Genomic DNA, 19068 nt, shown 5'->3' with positions numbered 1-19068 from the left:
GAATAAACATGCTTAAAAAGTCAACACTAGGTTGAGTGAGTTCATAGGTTTGTCATAAATAATGATTTCAGTAATAGTGTTAGACCACAAGATTTTTGTTCATAAGCTTGGCCTCGCAGGGACCAATTAGTAGATCTCGCAGATCCAAAAGTTGTTCATAAAGTTGGTCTCGCAGGGACCAAAAAGTAAATCACGCAGATCCAAAAGTTATTCATAAGCTTGGTCTCACATTGACCAATTAGTAGATCACGCATATCCAAAAGTTATTCACAAGCTTGGTCTCGCAGGGACTAATTAGTAGATCACGTAGATCTAAAAGTTGTTCATAGTTTGCCCCAAAGACAAGTTGTGTTTATACTTATCGGTTAGGGACTTAGTCGGACATAGTCGGGTATAGCGTAGTTTAAAGTTGGTACTTGTGTCTATCGTGTAAAACAGTTATAAAAGTTGTGCATGTATTCTCAGCCCAAAAATGTAAAGAGTAAAAGGGATCTATAAACTCACAAAAAATCAGTTTTAGTATTTGTATTCATTTCATAAAAACAGTTATAAAAGTATCGCATGTATTCTCAGCCCAAAAATATAGATAAAAAGGGAACTATGAAAACTCACCTTAAATAGCAGTTGAAGTATTCCTTGAAAGGAATGAAATGAATGAAAATAAGTGACCGGGATCTCAACCTTAAATAGCAGTTGAAGTATTCCTTGAAAGGAATGAAATGAATGAAAATAAGTGACCGGGATCTCAACGTATCAATATTGTGACTCAATATTTCAGGAAAAAGTACGCAGATGTAACGGACATTACAAATGCTAGGTTGACCTCACGAACAATACCCATAACCTCCATAGCTATAACCCATACTTTCCTTAGCTCTATCCCGCTCATAAAACCCGTTTTGAAATGACCCGCTCATGACTTCGTCGTAGTATTTTATGTATAAATAATAATATGTTATAATTCAGTAGGCTTATAACTACCTTTAGTGGTTTGATTCTTGATTAAGAATACTAATAATGAAGTGTAAGAACAAAGATGATAATGGAGAGAAAGAAAGAAACACTTTGTAAGTGTGAGAAATGGTGCAAGTTTAATGCTTGTATTCATGAGTATTTATAGCCTAAAATTTCAATATAAAAATACATACTTTATGTACCAAAATTGACTATATGTATACTAGTTTATAATTTTATTTTTAGTCAACATAAGGATGTACTAGTTTATACTTTCCTTTTTTTTAATTTTTATTTATTTTTAGTCAACATAAGGATGTTTTGTTTAGGATTCTTTTTAGTCTCATTATTATTATTATTATTATTATTATTATTATTATTATTATTATTATTATTATTATTATTATTATTATTATTATTATTATTATTATTATTATTATTATTACATTTACTACATGATAAGTATTATTTTCTTTTTACTAATTCATTACATTGAAATATATATATATATATATATATATATATATATATATATATATATATATATATATTCATTTCAAAATATATATTTGAAATATTTATTTAATATTTAGTTTTTCAAAATCAATTATATTTTAAAGTTTATTTTAAAATCGTTTAAATAATAGAAATTATTATAACACGTAACGTTTTTAATAAATATATATATATATTTACATAAAATTGTTCGTGAATCGTCGGAATCATATAAAAGTTAGGTTTAAATTTAGTCGGAAATTTCCGGGTTGTCATAGTACCTACCCGTTAAAAGAAATTTCGTCCTGAAATTTAGTTGTTGCCATCAATCGGCGTTGTTCGTACATAGACGAGGATATTTACATTTTATTTGGTCTTCACGTTCCCAGGTATGTTCGGGGCCTTGCGTGAATTCCAACCGATAGAATATTGTTTTGTTTCAAGAGTTTAAATCATACGAACCATAATTTCTACAGGTTCTTCTACGAAGTGCATTTTATTATTAATGCGTAGATCATTCAAAATGATGATGTTATACAAGTCATTTCAGTAAATTGGATACATGAAATGTGTTATGAATAGTATTGAGCTCATTTAAAACCTTGAGCATTTATGCCACAATATTAGGGCAGACAAACAGAGAGGAGTTCGTGAAAATCACGGTTTTGATAGAGATCGTCATTGTTTACAACAAGAATGATGAATATGAGTTGAAAAATAGAGTTTTATCAACATTGGGTAATATGGATGAAACGATTCGATTACAGGAAGAGTATAAACGAAGCTATCGTAAAAGATTGAAATGAGGAAATTAAATGTTCGCCTTAACTTTTGACGTAGTCACAATTGATTTCCGAAATTCAAGGGATTAAAGACAATCTTTATAATCTTTATAAGATTTGATTCTCCGGTAATTAAGGAATTTAAGATTTTCTTTGATTAAATGCGGTGAATTGCCTCGATTGCTGTGTTTGAAATTTTGCTATAAAGTAGCTTCTTCTGTTTCATTATCTTCACCACTTCTATACTTTCTTTCCTCAATTCATACTTCCAAAAGATTTGTTAATATGCTAAATCCCGTATTGATACTTGTAATTATATTGACCATGTATACAACCATTCTTCTTTTTCATTTACCACCAGAGGAATTTCTTTTTTTCTACTATTCCCTTGGGGTTATAATATTTTTAATTCTCCCGTGTCTTTACGTTGCAATACGTATTGATATACACGGTTTGTAATTTCGGTGTCGTTATCGGGCTTTATATTTTCCCTTATATGTCGGAGCTCTTTGCCTTTTTATTCTCTTCTCGACTCTAAGTAAAGCGAGTAATGGTCCAGAATTTGTAGGTATGAAGTTTCGAATTAACATAATTAATGTTCTAAGAAGAAAAGAACGTAATATCATGATTTGATTTGTTAAATTACCAGAATTACTGAGAATAGAACTATCAAGAATATATTTTCTTGATATGTTCAGAGGTTAAGTAGAATGTAAGAGTCGTGTAACATGGTAAACGATGATTATAAAGTCTATGAATCATCATCTTCCATTAAAAACTTAGCATGACTTACTGTAATATAATCACGTTGGCCTGACGTCATTATATTATACTAACCCATGCTTCAATTCTCAACACTATTTCAAAACATTTATAATTTAAACTTAAATTTTACAGAATATAGAAACTAAAACAGTTTTCTTTATGATGTGATAAAGATATCGCAAAGAGATAATTAATTGCGAACAAGAATTGTTATGAAGATATCTTCAGAAATATAGAGGATATTTATAATGAGGGATACGATGATATCTTAGAATTTCTAATATCGAAGGATGATAAAGAAGATTTGTCCGTAAAGGTTTAGAGTCAGGAGCAAGGTATTCGTTTAATGACTTCAGCAGATACTGAATCATTTGGATTCTTTGAAGGCAGGTTTAGTCCTTGTGATTTGTCCACAACCTCCTTCATAGTTTGCTCAATCCATTTTACAGTTCCAAATCTGAGTTTATACCATTCTTTATCATCGAACTTTTGGCCCTTAAGACCTTCTATAATGTTTCCTCTGCATTTAATGCAACCATATTTGAATCGTTGGTTATCAATCCGAGATGGTTTCAAGAAATTTTATTTTTAGATGATTAAACGCTGATTGTAATAGTTAACGGATCTAATGGTTGACGAATAGGCATTGTTGATTTCAAAAGTAATGAATGATAATTTCGGTGGTTTGATGTGATAATTCATCATAGAATACGAATGAATATAATTCATGAATGTAGTGATCTTTAGGAAGATAACACCTGCTAAAGCTTTACTTGGATTCTGATAAGTCAAAATCAGGATATATAATTGAATTTGTATGCAAATGGTTGTTCCTTAGTGAACGGATACATATATCAAGTGAATGTAAGTAGTATAGTTACTGATTATTGAATCAGAATTTGAAGAATGTACAATGCAACATATTAATGTGAGATATAAATATTTCTCGGGTTTTACCTACCCGTTAAAATATTTTCACAATTAACAGTTTATACAAAAAAGAAGATATACGTTCATATATGTATTCTTCAGATATAATCATGGTTTTAATGAGTTAATATAATATTAAACTCATTTGATTTGTGGTTGAAGCGAGAATATATAATCTTCAAAACTTGAGAGGTTACATAATAGCCGTGGAATATTTCTTTAATGAAGTTATGAATCAATACTTCATCGTTCATTGTTTTTGATATACCTCGGTATATGATGTTGGTGCTCGTGGAATCCTTGTGAAATTCACAAGACACGAATAATGTTTTTCTAAAAAGTTTCGAGTATATCGAAAATGGAAGTATATAATCAATCATGTATTTGAGTAATACACTTGGTTTATTATGAAATGGAGTTTATTGTGTTGAAGCAGTGATTAACGATTGTTAAGTCATTAATAAAGGATGTACATTATAGCATATTAGTGATATGAATTAACCAAGTAGTACATACTAGTTAAGATTCACACGTAATAGCTTAGTACGAAAAGATTTATTATTGTTTTAAAGCATATATATATATATATATATATATATATATATATATATATATATATATATATATATATATATAAAGTATACATATATAATCTTCAGGAAGAATGAGTCAATACATCTTAACTCATTATTACTAATATTCCTTTGTATCTATGGAGCGTATGATGTTGATGTTTGAGGTACTGAGTGTGATGTTGAGGCGTGGAATGCAGATGTTGTTATTGGTGAAGTTGATGCTGTTGGTGGTGATGCTGATGGTACTGGTGGTGATGGTTATGCTGCTGGTGCTGCTGCTGGTGTTCGTAGATTTTGCACCATATTTTCTAAAGCCACTACTCGAGCGCGAAGCTCGTTGACTTCTTCTCTTACTCCAGGATGATTGGCGGTTCAGACTAGCGGATGAATAAGATCTAGAATTCTAGATAATATATACTCGTGACGGGATATCCTGGAAATGAGGGTGAAAATAGTGTTCCGAATTGGTTCGCAGGTAAGTGCTTCTGGTTCTTCACCAATAGGGTAATGAAGTGGGTGAAAAGGATCTCCTTATTCACTTTTCCATTGATTAAGTCAACTACGAACCCATCTCCAATTCATCCAGAATAGATGATGGCTGATTGGTTCGTTTGTTCCTGTTACGCTGCCATCGGAGCTCGAGGAGTTCGAAGAATCCATACTATGTGTTTGAAATTAGGGTTTGATATGAAATGGGTGTTGAATATTGAATGAGATATTCGTCTCCTTGTATATGTATATATAGCAAAAAGATTTTCGTGATTTACGGAGAAAATTTAGGAAAAGTGTTAGACAAAGTCTATTGGTATAGATATGATAAGATATAATAAGATATGATGTGTCTATACTCCAATAATGGCAGTATGACGTGTCTAGATGATAAGTATGTAATCTGATATTCTTTTGATTAAAGATTTTCAATTCATATACTGTGATAACCCAATGACATTTTTCGGTTCGCAAACCGATGCATAAAGGCATAAGGCATATAGGTACGTGATATAACAGGGAGTTATATACATTTGAGTGTGAGTAGTAACAAATATAGGAGTTTCAAAAATCATGGATAATATTTCATGTAATACATATGTAATACACAAAACCATGATAGATGACATAGGAATGTCGAGAATTTCAAAAATCTTGGTGCCGCATTTAAATGCGGTGGCGTAATTGGATAATACTTAGGAAAGTGAGCAGAGTTCTTAGGTTGGCTCGGCATTCAAAGATACGTAAAGTTTCTAAAGTATATTGTAGCATTTAACAATTAAAGGCAATAATTAAAGGCACTATAGTCAAGGAAAGTTGTAGTCCTACATTGCTAAGGTACCTAATTATATAAGGCACACATAAAATGCAATCCTAGTTCTCTACAACAAACTGCTCTGATACCAATCTGTGACGTCCTCCAGATAGGGCCTGGAAGAATAACATCACTAAATATATCAAATCACAGTTGTATAAACGAGAACGACTCTATATGAGACGTTATATTGAGTTTTGCAGCGGAAGATAAATAGATTACATTATATTTAATGAACAACGCATTAAATGTCTTTAATTGATATGATATAAAATGAAGACTCCAAGCATGGCAAGCAATCATCATCAAAGCAGCATTTATACAGCGGAAGCAATATTTAAGTACCTGAGAATAAACATGCTTAAAAAGTCAACACTAGGTTGAGTGAGTTCATAGGTTTGTCATAAATAATGATTTTAGTAATAGTGTTAGACCACAAGATTTTTGTTCATAAGCTTGGCTTTGCAGGGACCAATTAGTAGATCTTGCAGATCCAAAAGTTGTTCATAAAGTTGGTCTCGCAGGGACCAAAAAGTAGATCACGCAGATCCAAAATTTATTCATAAGCTTGGTCTCACATGAACCAATTAGTAGATCACGCAGATCCAAAAGTTATTCATAAGCTTGGTCTCGCATGGACCAATTAGTAGAGCACGTAGATCCAAAAGTTGTTCATAGTTTGCCCCAAAGACAAGTTGTGTTTATACTTGTCGGTTAGGGACTTAGTCGTACATAGCTGGGTATAGCGTAGTTTAAAGTTGGTACTTGTGTCTTGCGTGTAAAACAGTTATAAAAGTTGTGCATGTATTCTCATCCCAAAAATGTAAAGAGTAAAAGGAATCTATAAACTCACAAAAAATCAGTTTTAGTATTTGTATTCATTTCATAAAAACAGTTATAAAAGTAGCGCATGTATTCTCAGCCCAAAAATATAGATAAAAAGGGAACTATGAAAACCCACCTTAAATAGCAGTTGAAGTATTCCTTGAAAGGAATGAAATGAATGAAAATAAGTGACCGGGATCTCAACCTTAAATAGCAGTTGAAGTATTCCTTGAAAGGAATGAAATGAATGAAAATAAGTGACCAGGATCTCAACGTATCAATATTGTGACTCAATATTTTAGGAAAAAGTACGCAGATGTAACGGACATTACAAATGCTAGGTTGACCTCACGAACAATACCCATAACCTCCATAGCTATAACCCATACTTTCCTTAGCTCTATCCCGCTCATAAAACCCGTTTTGAAATGACCCGCTCATGACTTCGTCGTAGTATTTTATGTATAAATAATAATATGTTATAATTCAGTAGGCTTATAACTACCTTTAGTGGTTTGATTCTTGATTAAGAATACTAATAATGAAGTGTAAGAACAAAGATGATAATGGAGAGAAAGAAAGAAACACTTTGTAAGTGTGAGAAATGGTGCAAGTTTAATGCTTGCATTCATGAGTATTTATAGCCTAAAATTTCAATATAAAAATACATACTTTATGTACCAAAATTGACTATATGTATACTAGTTTATAATTTTATTTTTAGTCAACATAAGGATGTACTAGTTTATACTTTTTTTTTAATTTTTATTTATTTTTAGTCAACATAAGGATGTATTTGTTTAGGATTCTTTTTAGTCTCATTATTATTATTATTATTATTATTATTATTATTATTATTATTATTATTATTATTATTATTATTATTATTATTATTATTATTATTATTATTATTATTATTACATTTACTACATGATAAGTATTATTTTCTTTTTACTAATTCATTACATTGAAATATATATATATATATATATATATATATATATATATATATATATATATATTCATTTCAAAATATATATTTGAAATATTTATTTAATATTTAGTTTTTCAAAATTAATTATATTTTAAAGTTTTTTTAAAATCGTTTAAATAATAGAAATCATTATAACACGTAACGTTTTTAATATATATATATATATATATATATATATATATATATATATATATATATATATATATATATATATATATATATATATACATAAAATTGTTCGTGAATCGTCAGAATCATATAAAAGTTAGGTTTAAATTTAGTCGGAAATTTCTGGGTTGTCATATCCATTAACTGACTTTGTTAGAATGTCTGCTAGCTGGTCTTCAGATCTGACAGATGGAAGAGATATTATTTCCTCCTCGAGTTTTTCTTTGATGAAGTGTCTATCAATCTCAATGTGTTTAGTACGATCGTGTTGAATCGGGTTTTCTGAGATTGCAATTGCTGCTTCGTTATCACATATGATTTTGATGGAGTTTTGAGGCGGAAAACCAATTTCAGTTAGAAGTTTCTTTATCCACAATGCTTCGGTTACACCTTTGGCGATTCCTCTAAATTCGGCTTCGGCACTTGAAAGTGCAACAACTTTTTGTTTCTTACTCCTCCAAGTAACGTGGTTTCCTCCAACAAGTGCAAAGTATCCCGATGTTGACTTTCTATCTCCTTTTTCTCCTCCGTAACCAGCGTCTGTAAAAATCTGAGTCTCTAAGTGATTGTTCTTTTTAAATAATACCCCTTCTTCGGCTGTGCCTTTGAGATATTTGACAATTCTCCATACAGCGTCCATGTGATGCTGTTGTGGTTGATGCATGATTTGACTGACAACTCCTACAGCATACGCTATATCTGGGCGACTATGGGCAAGGTAGATGAGTTTTCCTATGATTCTTTGATATTGTCCTCGATCAGCCGACTTTGCATCCTTTTCTATGTATAATCTTTGATTTGGAATCATGAGAGTATCTGCTGGTTTGCAGTCGATCATTCCTGTTTCAGCAAGAAGATCAAGAATATATTTCTTTTGACATGTAAAGATTCCTTGATGGGACCTTAGAACTTCAATCCCCAAAAAATACTTAAGCCCTCCTAGGTCTTTCATTTCAAATTCTTTAAACAGGTTAGTCTTTAAGTTTGAAATTTCTTCTTGATCATTGCCGGTGATAATCATATCATCGACATATATAATGAGACATGTAATAAGGTTGTTTCTTTGTTTTAGAAATAAAGTATGATCAGAGTTACTTTGTTTAAAACCATAGTTTTTCATTGCTATAGTAAAACGCCCAAACCAAGCCCGTGGGGATTGTTTTAACCCATAAAGAGATTTTTTAAGAAGACAAACTTCCCTATCTTTGAAGTCTGATGTGAAGCCGGGAGGTCCTTCCATGTAGACTTCTTTCTTGAGTTCTCCATGTAGAAAGGCATTTTTTACGTCAAATTGATGAAGTGGCCAATCTTTGTTTGCAACCACTGAGAACGAGACTCTGATGGTGTTGATTTTTGCTACTGGTGAAAAGGTTTCTGAGTAATCGATACCATAGGTTTGAGTATATCCTTTTACCACAAGTCGAGCCTTCTACCTGAAATGTCCCGTTCATATTGATTATAAACGTTCTATATTAATTGATTTCGTTGAGAGGTTTTGACCTCTATATGAGACGTTTTTCAAAGACTGCATTCGATTTTAAAACAAACCATAACCTTTATTTTGTCGATAAAGGTTTAAAAATGATAATAAAAAAATAGCGTTTTCACATGACCATTACATAATGGTTTACAATAATATTACACAATAATATATGTCTTCGAATGCAGTTTTCAAACAATATTATACAAGCATGGACTCCAAATCTTGTCCTTAATTTAGTATGCAACAGCGGAAGCTCTTAACAATTACTTGAGAATAAACATGCTTAAAACGTCAACAAAAATGTTGGTGAGTTATAGGTTTAACCTATATATTTATCAATCGTAATAATAGACCACAAGATTTCATATTTTCATTTTTCATAAACATCATCCCATACATAGAGATAAAAATCATTAATATGGTGAACACCTGGTAACCGACATTAACAAGATGCATATAAGAATATCCCCATCATTCCGGGACATCCGTCGGACATGATATAAAAACTCAAAGTACTAAAGCATCCGCTACAACGGATGGGGTTTGTTGGGCCCAATAGATCTATCTTTAGGATTCGCGTTAATTAGTAGACTGGTTTACTAATTCTTAGGATACCAAGCAAAAGGGGCATATTCGGCTTCGATCATTCAACCATAGAAAGTAGTTTCACGTACTTGTGTCTATTTTGTAAAACATTTAAAAAATTGCATGTATTCTCATCCCAAAAATATTAGATTTTTAAAATTGAGACTATAACTCACTTTCACAGATTTTTACTTCGTCGGGAAGTAAGACTTGGCCACGGGTTGATTCACGAACCTATAACAAATATGTATATATGTATCAAAGTATGATCAAAATATAATTACAATATTTTTTATTACATTTTAATGATTTGAGTTTGTTAAGTCAGCAGTCCTCGTTAGTAACCTACAACTAGTTGTCCACAGTTAGATGTACAGAAATAAAGCAATATATATTATCTCGAATCAATCCAGGACCTTGTGTATACAAGTCTCAGGCTAGATCACAACTCAAAGTATATATAATATTTTGGAATCAACCTCAACCCTGTATAGCTAACTCCAACATTACTGCATATAGAGTGTCTATGATTGTTCCGAAATATATATATAGATGGGTCGATATGATATGTCAAAACATTGTATTCGTGTCTATGGTATCCCAAGATTACATAATATATGTTAGAATACATGTATAATACAATATAAGTTAGTTAAGTTAGGATTTGTATAGATTTGTTACAAATTTCACGTAGCTACAACAAGCAAAATTATACAATCTTGTTTTACCCATAATTTCTTCGTTTTAAATCCGTTTTGAGTGATTCAAGTTGCTATGGTTTCATATTGAACTTAAGTTTATGAATCTAAACAGAAAAAATATAAGTTTATAGTCGGAAATATAGATTACAAGTCGTTTTTGTAAAGGTAGTCATTTCAGTCGAAAGAACGACGTCTAGATGACCATTTTGAAAAACATACTTCCACTTTGAGTTTAATCATGATTTTTGGATATAGTTTCATGTTCATAATAAAAATCATATTCAAAGAAGAACAACTTTTAAAACAAAGTTTATCATAGTTTTTAATTATCAAACCCAAAACAGCCCGCGGTGTTACTACAACGGCGCATGTTCGGTTTTAAAGTGTTTTTCGTGTTTTCAGGTTTTAAATCATTAAGTTAGCATATCATATAGATATAGAACATGTGTTTAGTTGATTTTTAAAAGTCAAGTTAGAAGGATTAACTTTATTTGTGAACAAGTTTAGAATTAACTAAACTATGTTCTAGTGATTACAAGTTTAAATCTTCGAATATGATAGTTTTATATGTATGAATCAAATGATGTTATGAACATCATTACTACCTCAAGTTTAGAAGGTAAAACTACTAGAAGTGACAACAAATGATCTAGCTTCAAAGGTTCTTGGATGGCTTGAAAGTTCTTGAAGTAGAATCATGACACGAAAACAAGTTCAAGTAAGATTTTTACTCGAATTAAGATAGTTTATAGTTATAGAAATTGAATCAAAGTTTGAATATGAGTATTACCTTGAATTAGAAAGATAACCTACTGTAAGTAACAAAGGTTTCTTGATCTTAGATGATTACTTGGAATGGATTAGAAAGCTTGGTAGTAGACTTGCAAACCTGAAAGTATTCTTGATTTTATGAAAATAGAACTTATAGAATTTATGAAGAACACTTAGAACTTGAAGATAGAACTTGAGAGAGATTAATTAGATGAATAAAATTGAATAAATAAAGTGTTTGTATGTATTTTTGGTCGTTGGTATATGGATTAGATATAAAGGATGTGTAAGTTTGTTTTCTTGTAAATAATTCATGAATGATTTATAATACTTTTGTAATTTTGTGAGATATTTCATGCTAGTTTCCAAATGATGGTTCCTACATGTGTTGGTGACTCACAAGGGCTGCTAAGAGCTGAATTATTATGTGTATATACCAATAGTATATACGTTTAGGAGCTGGGTATTGTACGAGTACGAATACGGTTGCATACGAGTAGAATTGTTGATGAAAATGAATGAGAATGCAATTGTAATCATTTTTGTTAAATATAAGTACTTTGATATGTGTCTTGAAGTCTTTCAAAAGTGTACTAATACATCTTAATATACTACATGTATATATACATTTTAACTGAGTCGTTAAGTCATCGTTAGTCGTTACATGTAAGTGTTGTTTTGAAACCTTTAAGTTAACGATCTCATTTAATGTTGTTAACCCATTGTTTATTATATCAAATGAGATGTTAAATTATTACATTATCATGATATTAAGATGTATGAATATATCTTAATATGATATATATACATTAAAGTGTCGTTACAACGATAATCGTTACATATATGTCTCGTTTTGAAATCCTTAAGTTAGTAGTCTTGTTTTACATATGTAGTTCATTGTTAACATACTTAATGATATAAATAATTATCATTTTATCATATTAAATATAGTGTAACAATATCTTAATATGATACATATGTACTTAGTAAGACGTTGTCATAACGATAATCGTTATATATATCGTTTCGAGTTTCTTAATTCAATAGTGTCATTTTATGTATATAACTCATTGTTGATATACCTAGTGAGATACTTTCTTATCATAATATCATGTTGACTATATATATATATCCATATATATATATATATATATATATATATATATATATATATATATATATATATATATATATATATATATATATATATATATATATATATATATATATATAACATCATATAATTTTTATAAGTTTTAACGTTCGTGAATCGCCAGTCAACTTGGGTGGTCAATTGTCTACATGAAATACATTTCAAATAATCAAGTCTTAACAAGTTTGATTGCTTAACATGTTGAAAACATTTAATCATGTAAATATACCAACTTCATTATATATATATATATATATATATATATATATAAACATGGAAAAGTTCGGGTCACTACATTACCTACCCGTTAAATAAATTTCGTCCCGAAATTTTAAGCTGTTGAAGGTATTGACGAATCTTCTGGAAATAGGTATGGGTATTTCAGCTTCATTTGATCTTCACGCTCCCAGGTGAACTCGGGTCCCCTACGAGCATTCCATCTGTAGTGACCCGAACTTTTCCATGTTTATATATATTAATTTAGATTGATATTTACATGACTAAATGTTTCCAACGTGTTAAGCAATCAAACTTGTTAAGACTTGATTAAATGAAATAAGTTTCATATAGATAATTGATCACCCAAGTTGACCGGTGATTCACGAACGTTACAAAATTGTGAAAACTACATGGTGTGGTATATATATATATATATATATATATATATATATATATATATATATATATATATATATATATATATATATATATATATATATATATATATATGGTTGACATGAGATTATGATGAGTAAGTATCTCACTAAGTATATTAACAATGTGTGATATACATAAGAAATGAGATTACTAAGTTAAGAAACTCGAAATGATATATATAATGATTATCGTTATGATAACGTCTACTAAATACATATGTATCATATTAAGATATTGATACACTATATTTAACATGATAAAATGATATTTAAATATATCATTAAGTGTGTTAACAATGAACTACATATGTAAAAATAAGACTACTAACTCAAGAATTACGAAACGAGACTTATATGTAACGATTATCGTTGTAACGATATTTTAATGTATGTATCATATTAAGAGATATTCATACATCATAGTATCATGATAATATAATAATTTAACATCTCATTTGATATAATAAACATTGGGTTAACAACATTAATTGAGATCGTTAATTTAAAGGTTTCAAAACAACACTTACATGTAACGACTAACGAAGACTTAACGAATCCATTAGAATGTATATACATGTTGTGTTTTGATATGTATTCTTACACTTTTGAAAGACTTCAAGACACATATCAAAGTACTTCTACTTAACAAATATGCTTACAATTACATCCTCGTTCAGTTTCATCAACAATTCTACTCGTATGCACCCGTATTCGTATTCGTACAATACACAGCTTTTAGATGTATGTAATATTGGTATATACACTCCAATGATCAGATCTTAGCAGCCCATGTGAGTCACCTAACACATGTGGGAACCATCATTTGGCAACTAGCATGAAATATCTCATAAAATTACAAAAATATTAGTAATCATTCATGACTTATTTACATGAAAACAAAATTACATATCCTTTATATCTAATCCATATACCAACGACCAAAAACACCTAAAAACACTTTAATTCTTCAATTTTCTTAATCTAATTAATCTCTCTTAAGTTCCATCTTCAAGTTCTAAGTGTTCTTCATAAATTCCATAAGTATAGTTTCATAAAAATCAAGAATACTTCCAAGTTTGCAAGTCTACTTCCAAGCTTTCTAATCCATTCCAAGTAATCATCTAAGATCAAGGAACCTTTGTTATTTACAGTAGGTTATATTTCTAATTCAAGGTAATATTCATATTCAAACTTTGATTCAATTTCTACAACTATAACAATCTTATTTCGAGTGAAAATCTCACTTGAACTATTTTCGTGTCATGATTCTGCTTCAAGAACTTTCAAGCCATCCAAGGATCCTTTGAAGCTAGATCCATTTTTCTCATTTCCAGTAGTTTTATCCAGAAAACTTGAGGTAGTAATGATGTTCATAATATCATTCGATTCATGCATATAAAGCTATCTTATTCGAAGGTTTAAACTTGTAATCACTAGAACATAGTTTAGTTAATTCTAAACTTGTTCGCAAACAAAAGTTAATCCTTCTAACTTGACTTTTAAAATCAAATAAACACATGTTCTATATCTATATGATATGCTAACTAAATGATTTAAAACCTGGAAACACGATGAACACCATAAAATCGGATATACGCCGTCATAGTGAAACCGGGGGCTGTTTTGGTTTGGATAATTAAAAACTATGATAAACTTTGATTTAAAAGTTGTTCTTCTGGGAAAATTATTTTTCATATGAACATGAAACTATATCCAAAAATCTTGGTTAAACTCAAAGTGAAAGTATGTTTTTCAAAATGGTCATCAAGATGTCGTTCTTTCGATGAAAATGACTACCTCTTTAGTAATTGACATGTAACTTAAATTTCTTACTATAAACCTATACTTTTTCTGTTTGGATTCTTAAATTAGAGTTCAATATGAAACCTTATCAATTTGATTCACTCAAAACGGATTTAAAATGAAGAAGTTATGGGTAAAATAAGATTGGATATTTTTGATCTTTTTAGCTACGGAAAATGTTTAACAAATCTATACAAATCATATCCTAGCTAACTTATATTGTATTATACATGTATTCTAATATATTATGTAATCTTGGGATACCATAGACACGTATGCAAATATTTTGACATATCATATCGACCCATGTATATATATTATTTGGAACAACAATAGACACTCTATATGCAGTAATGTTAGAGTTAGCTATACAGGGTTGAGGTTGATTCCAAAAATATACTTTGAGTTGTGATCTAGCCTGAGACGTGTATACACTGGGTCGTGGATTGATTCAAGATAATATATATCGATTTATTTCTGTACATCTAACTGTGGACAACTAGTTGTAGGTTACTAACGAGGACAGCTGACTTAATACACTCAAATCTTTAAAACATAATAAAAATGGTTGTAATTATATTTTGATCATACTTTGATATATATGTACATATTTGTATAGGTTCGTGAATCGATCCATGGCCAAGTCTTATTTCCGAGGAAGGAAATATCTATGAAAGTGAGTTATAGTCCCACTTTTAAAATCTAATATTTTTAGGATGAGAATACATGCAGGTTTTATAAATGATTTACAAAATAGACACAAGTACGTGAAACTACATTCTATGGTTGAATTATCGAAATTGAATATGCCCCTTTTTATTAAGTCTGGTAATCTTAGAATTAGGGAACAGACACCCTAATTAACGCGAATCCTAAAGATAGATCTATTGGGCCTAACAAACCCCATCCAAAGTACCGGATGCTTTAGTACTTCGAAATTTATATCATATCCGAAGGGTGTCCCGGAATGATGGGGATATTCTTATATATGCATCTTGTTAATGTCGGTTACCAGGTGTTCACCATATGAATGATTTTTATCTCTATGTATGGGATGTGTATTGAAATATGAAATCTTGTGGTCTATTGTTACGATTTGATATATATAGGTTAAACCTATAACTCACCAACATTTTTGTTGATGTTTAAAGCATGTTTATTCTCAGGTGAATACTAAGAGCTTCCGCTGTTGCAAACTAAAATAAGGACAAGATTTGGAGTCCATGTTTGTATGATATTGTGTAAAAACTACATTCAAGAAACATATGTCGATGTAATATATTTCTACTGTAAACCATTATGTAATGGTCGTGTGTAAACAGTATATTTTAGATTATCATTATTTGATAATCTACGTAATATTTTTAAAACCTTTATTGATAAAATAAAGGTTATGGTTGTTTTAAAAATGAATGCAGTCTTTGAAAAACGTCTCATATAGAGGTCAAAACCTCGCAACGAAATCAATTAATATGGAACGTTTATAATCAATATGAACGGGACATTTCAGTTGGTATCCGAGCGTTGGTCTTAGAGAACCAGAAAATTTGCATTAGTATGTCTTATCGAGTTTGTTAGGATGCATTAGTGAGTCTGGACTTCGACCGTGTTTTCTTTAAAAATGATTGCTTAACATTTTTGTTGGAAACTATATATTATTAACATGTAAATATTATGTGATATATTAATCTCTTAACATGTTTGATATTGTGTGATAGATGTCTACCTCTAGCACAAATCCCATTGACTCACCTAATAATAACGAAGAGTCGAATATATATTGGCAAGATTCACAAGTTCCCGAAGAACCGGAAGAAGAGGAAACGGAACCGGAAGAAGAGGAACCAGAAGAAGAGGAACCGGAAGAAGAAGAGGTTCCGGAGGGGGGAATAGTAGGAACCACAGAAAACCGGTCAAATAAAAGAAAATCCTCAACCAATGGACCAAAGTTAATAATGATCAATGGTGTTTCCGCTAAGGAAGCAAAATATTGGGAAAATTACCAATTTTCCGATGAATCGGATCCTGATGAGGATTTCGATGATGTTATAGAAATTACCCCGACCCAATTTAATGAGGCAAAAGAAAATAATAAGGGAAAAAGCATCAAAATAGAGAAATTTGATTCCGACCCCGATGAACTTTATATGTACCGTCAACACCTGTATTTTCAATATCGTGACAATAACCCGGGAACCTCTAAACCACCAGGTTTTTCTAAACCAATGTGGAAAACGATGACTCGTATTAGAGGAACATCATATATCTCTAGAAGATTAGGAAAAAGAACCAAGTTCGAAGAAGAAGAAACCAGTGATTCAGATTAGAGGAGTGTGAGCATGTTGTGTAATAAATGTATTGTAGTATGCTTGTACTTTTATGTTCTATGTAAAAATTTCTTGTATTGTTTGTTATTACGAATCTAATCCTTGTCTATTTTACAGTATAAAAACAAAATGGACGTTAAGGGTAGACAACCGAATATTTTAGAAGACCTACCAGAGGATATGATTGAGGAAATCTTGTCTAGAGTCGGTCAGAATTCATCAGCACATTTAGTTATGGCGAAATTAACTTGTTAAACATTTGAAAAACTTTCCAGAAATGCCTTAGTTTATGAAAGGCTTTCCTTTGATAGGTGGGGTATATCACATTGGGGAGACTTTAAGTTACGCCGTGTTTTCTTTATAGCGTTAAATGCGGGGAACCCAAATGCAATTTTACGCTACGGGTTAAGAACCTATTTTGACTCAACATATCCCAACATAGGATTTCGTGAATTAGAAAGATCTTCTAACATGCAACATAAAGAAGCATGTTATGCTTACGGGTTAGTGATGTTCGCTTCTTACCAAAGTGAGAAAAAGAACATCGGATTGCAGCTTTTAAATAAAACTTTCCCACAAGTGACAGATTCAGTAGTTGGGGTGAGAAACAAGGTTTTTAGATTATTACGGGGCTGTTGGACATTACGAAACCCTCGCCCTTTTGACGACATTACAACATGATGCCTAGTCAATGGTCATAATGGTTATTTTTCACAAGACCAAGGATGGGAAGTCGTCTTAGTCAAACCAGAATGCATGACTTGTTTCTGGACTTATGAATTACGTGTCTTTATTTCCTTTGCTGAACAACTTGCGTATTAACTAGATTTATCTTCAAAACTGTCCTGTATCATAGTGTACTATATTTCATGTTATATGAAATATAGCGAAGTTGTAAGTTTAAAGAATATTTGTATGTGATATATTATTATAATTAGTTTTTCATATGGAATTGTAGTAGTTGAATTGTATATTAGCTACTAAGTATGAACTTAACGGGTAGGTAGTACCCGAATTTAAACTTATACAACGCTAATATGAAGAAAAAGCTTTTATAAATGAGTTCATATTATGCTACGAGATACTATTGATTACTCTTAATATTCTGTAAGATTAACTTGTTTCATTTGACTATTTTGAAGGAAATGGCACCGACTACTCGACACACCTTTAATATGAACGAAGAGGAATTTCGTGCCTTTCTTGCTTCAAATATAGCCGCAGTACATGCCGCGCTACATACCAACAATAACTCTGAATCTAGCAATACAGCTAACGGCGCAAGAAATCGTGTAGGATGCTCCTACAAGGAATTCACTGCCTGCAAACCTTCAGAATTTGATGGGACCGAAGGACCAATCGGATTGAAATGGTGGACCGAGAAAGTTGAATCTGTGTTTGCCATAAGTAAGTGTGCTGAAGGAGACAAAGTGAAGTACGCTACGTATACCTTCACAGGTATTGCGTTAACATGGTGGAATACCTATCTAGAGCAAGTGGGACAAGATGCTGCTTATGCGCTACCGTGGTCAGCATTCAAGCACTTGATGAACGAGAAGTACCATCCCAGAACCGAGGTCAATAAGCTCAAGTCAGAACTTAGAGGGTTACGAACACAGGGATTCGATATTACTTCGTACGAAAGACGATTCACAGAATTGTGCCTATTGTGTCCGAGAGTGTTCGAAGATGAGGAAGAGAAGATCGACGCGTTTGTGAAAGGGTTACCGGAGAGAATCCAAGAAGATATAAGTTCACACAAGCCTGCCTCCATACAAATGGCATGTAGAATGGCTCA

Source organism: Rutidosis leptorrhynchoides, chromosome 8, assembly GCF_046630445.1.
Source record: "Rutidosis leptorrhynchoides isolate AG116_Rl617_1_P2 chromosome 8, CSIRO_AGI_Rlap_v1, whole genome shotgun sequence".
In the NCBI taxonomy this organism is placed as follows: domain Eukaryota; kingdom Viridiplantae; phylum Streptophyta; class Magnoliopsida; order Asterales; family Asteraceae; genus Rutidosis; species Rutidosis leptorrhynchoides.
Note: the sequence above shows the minus strand (reverse complement) of the source record.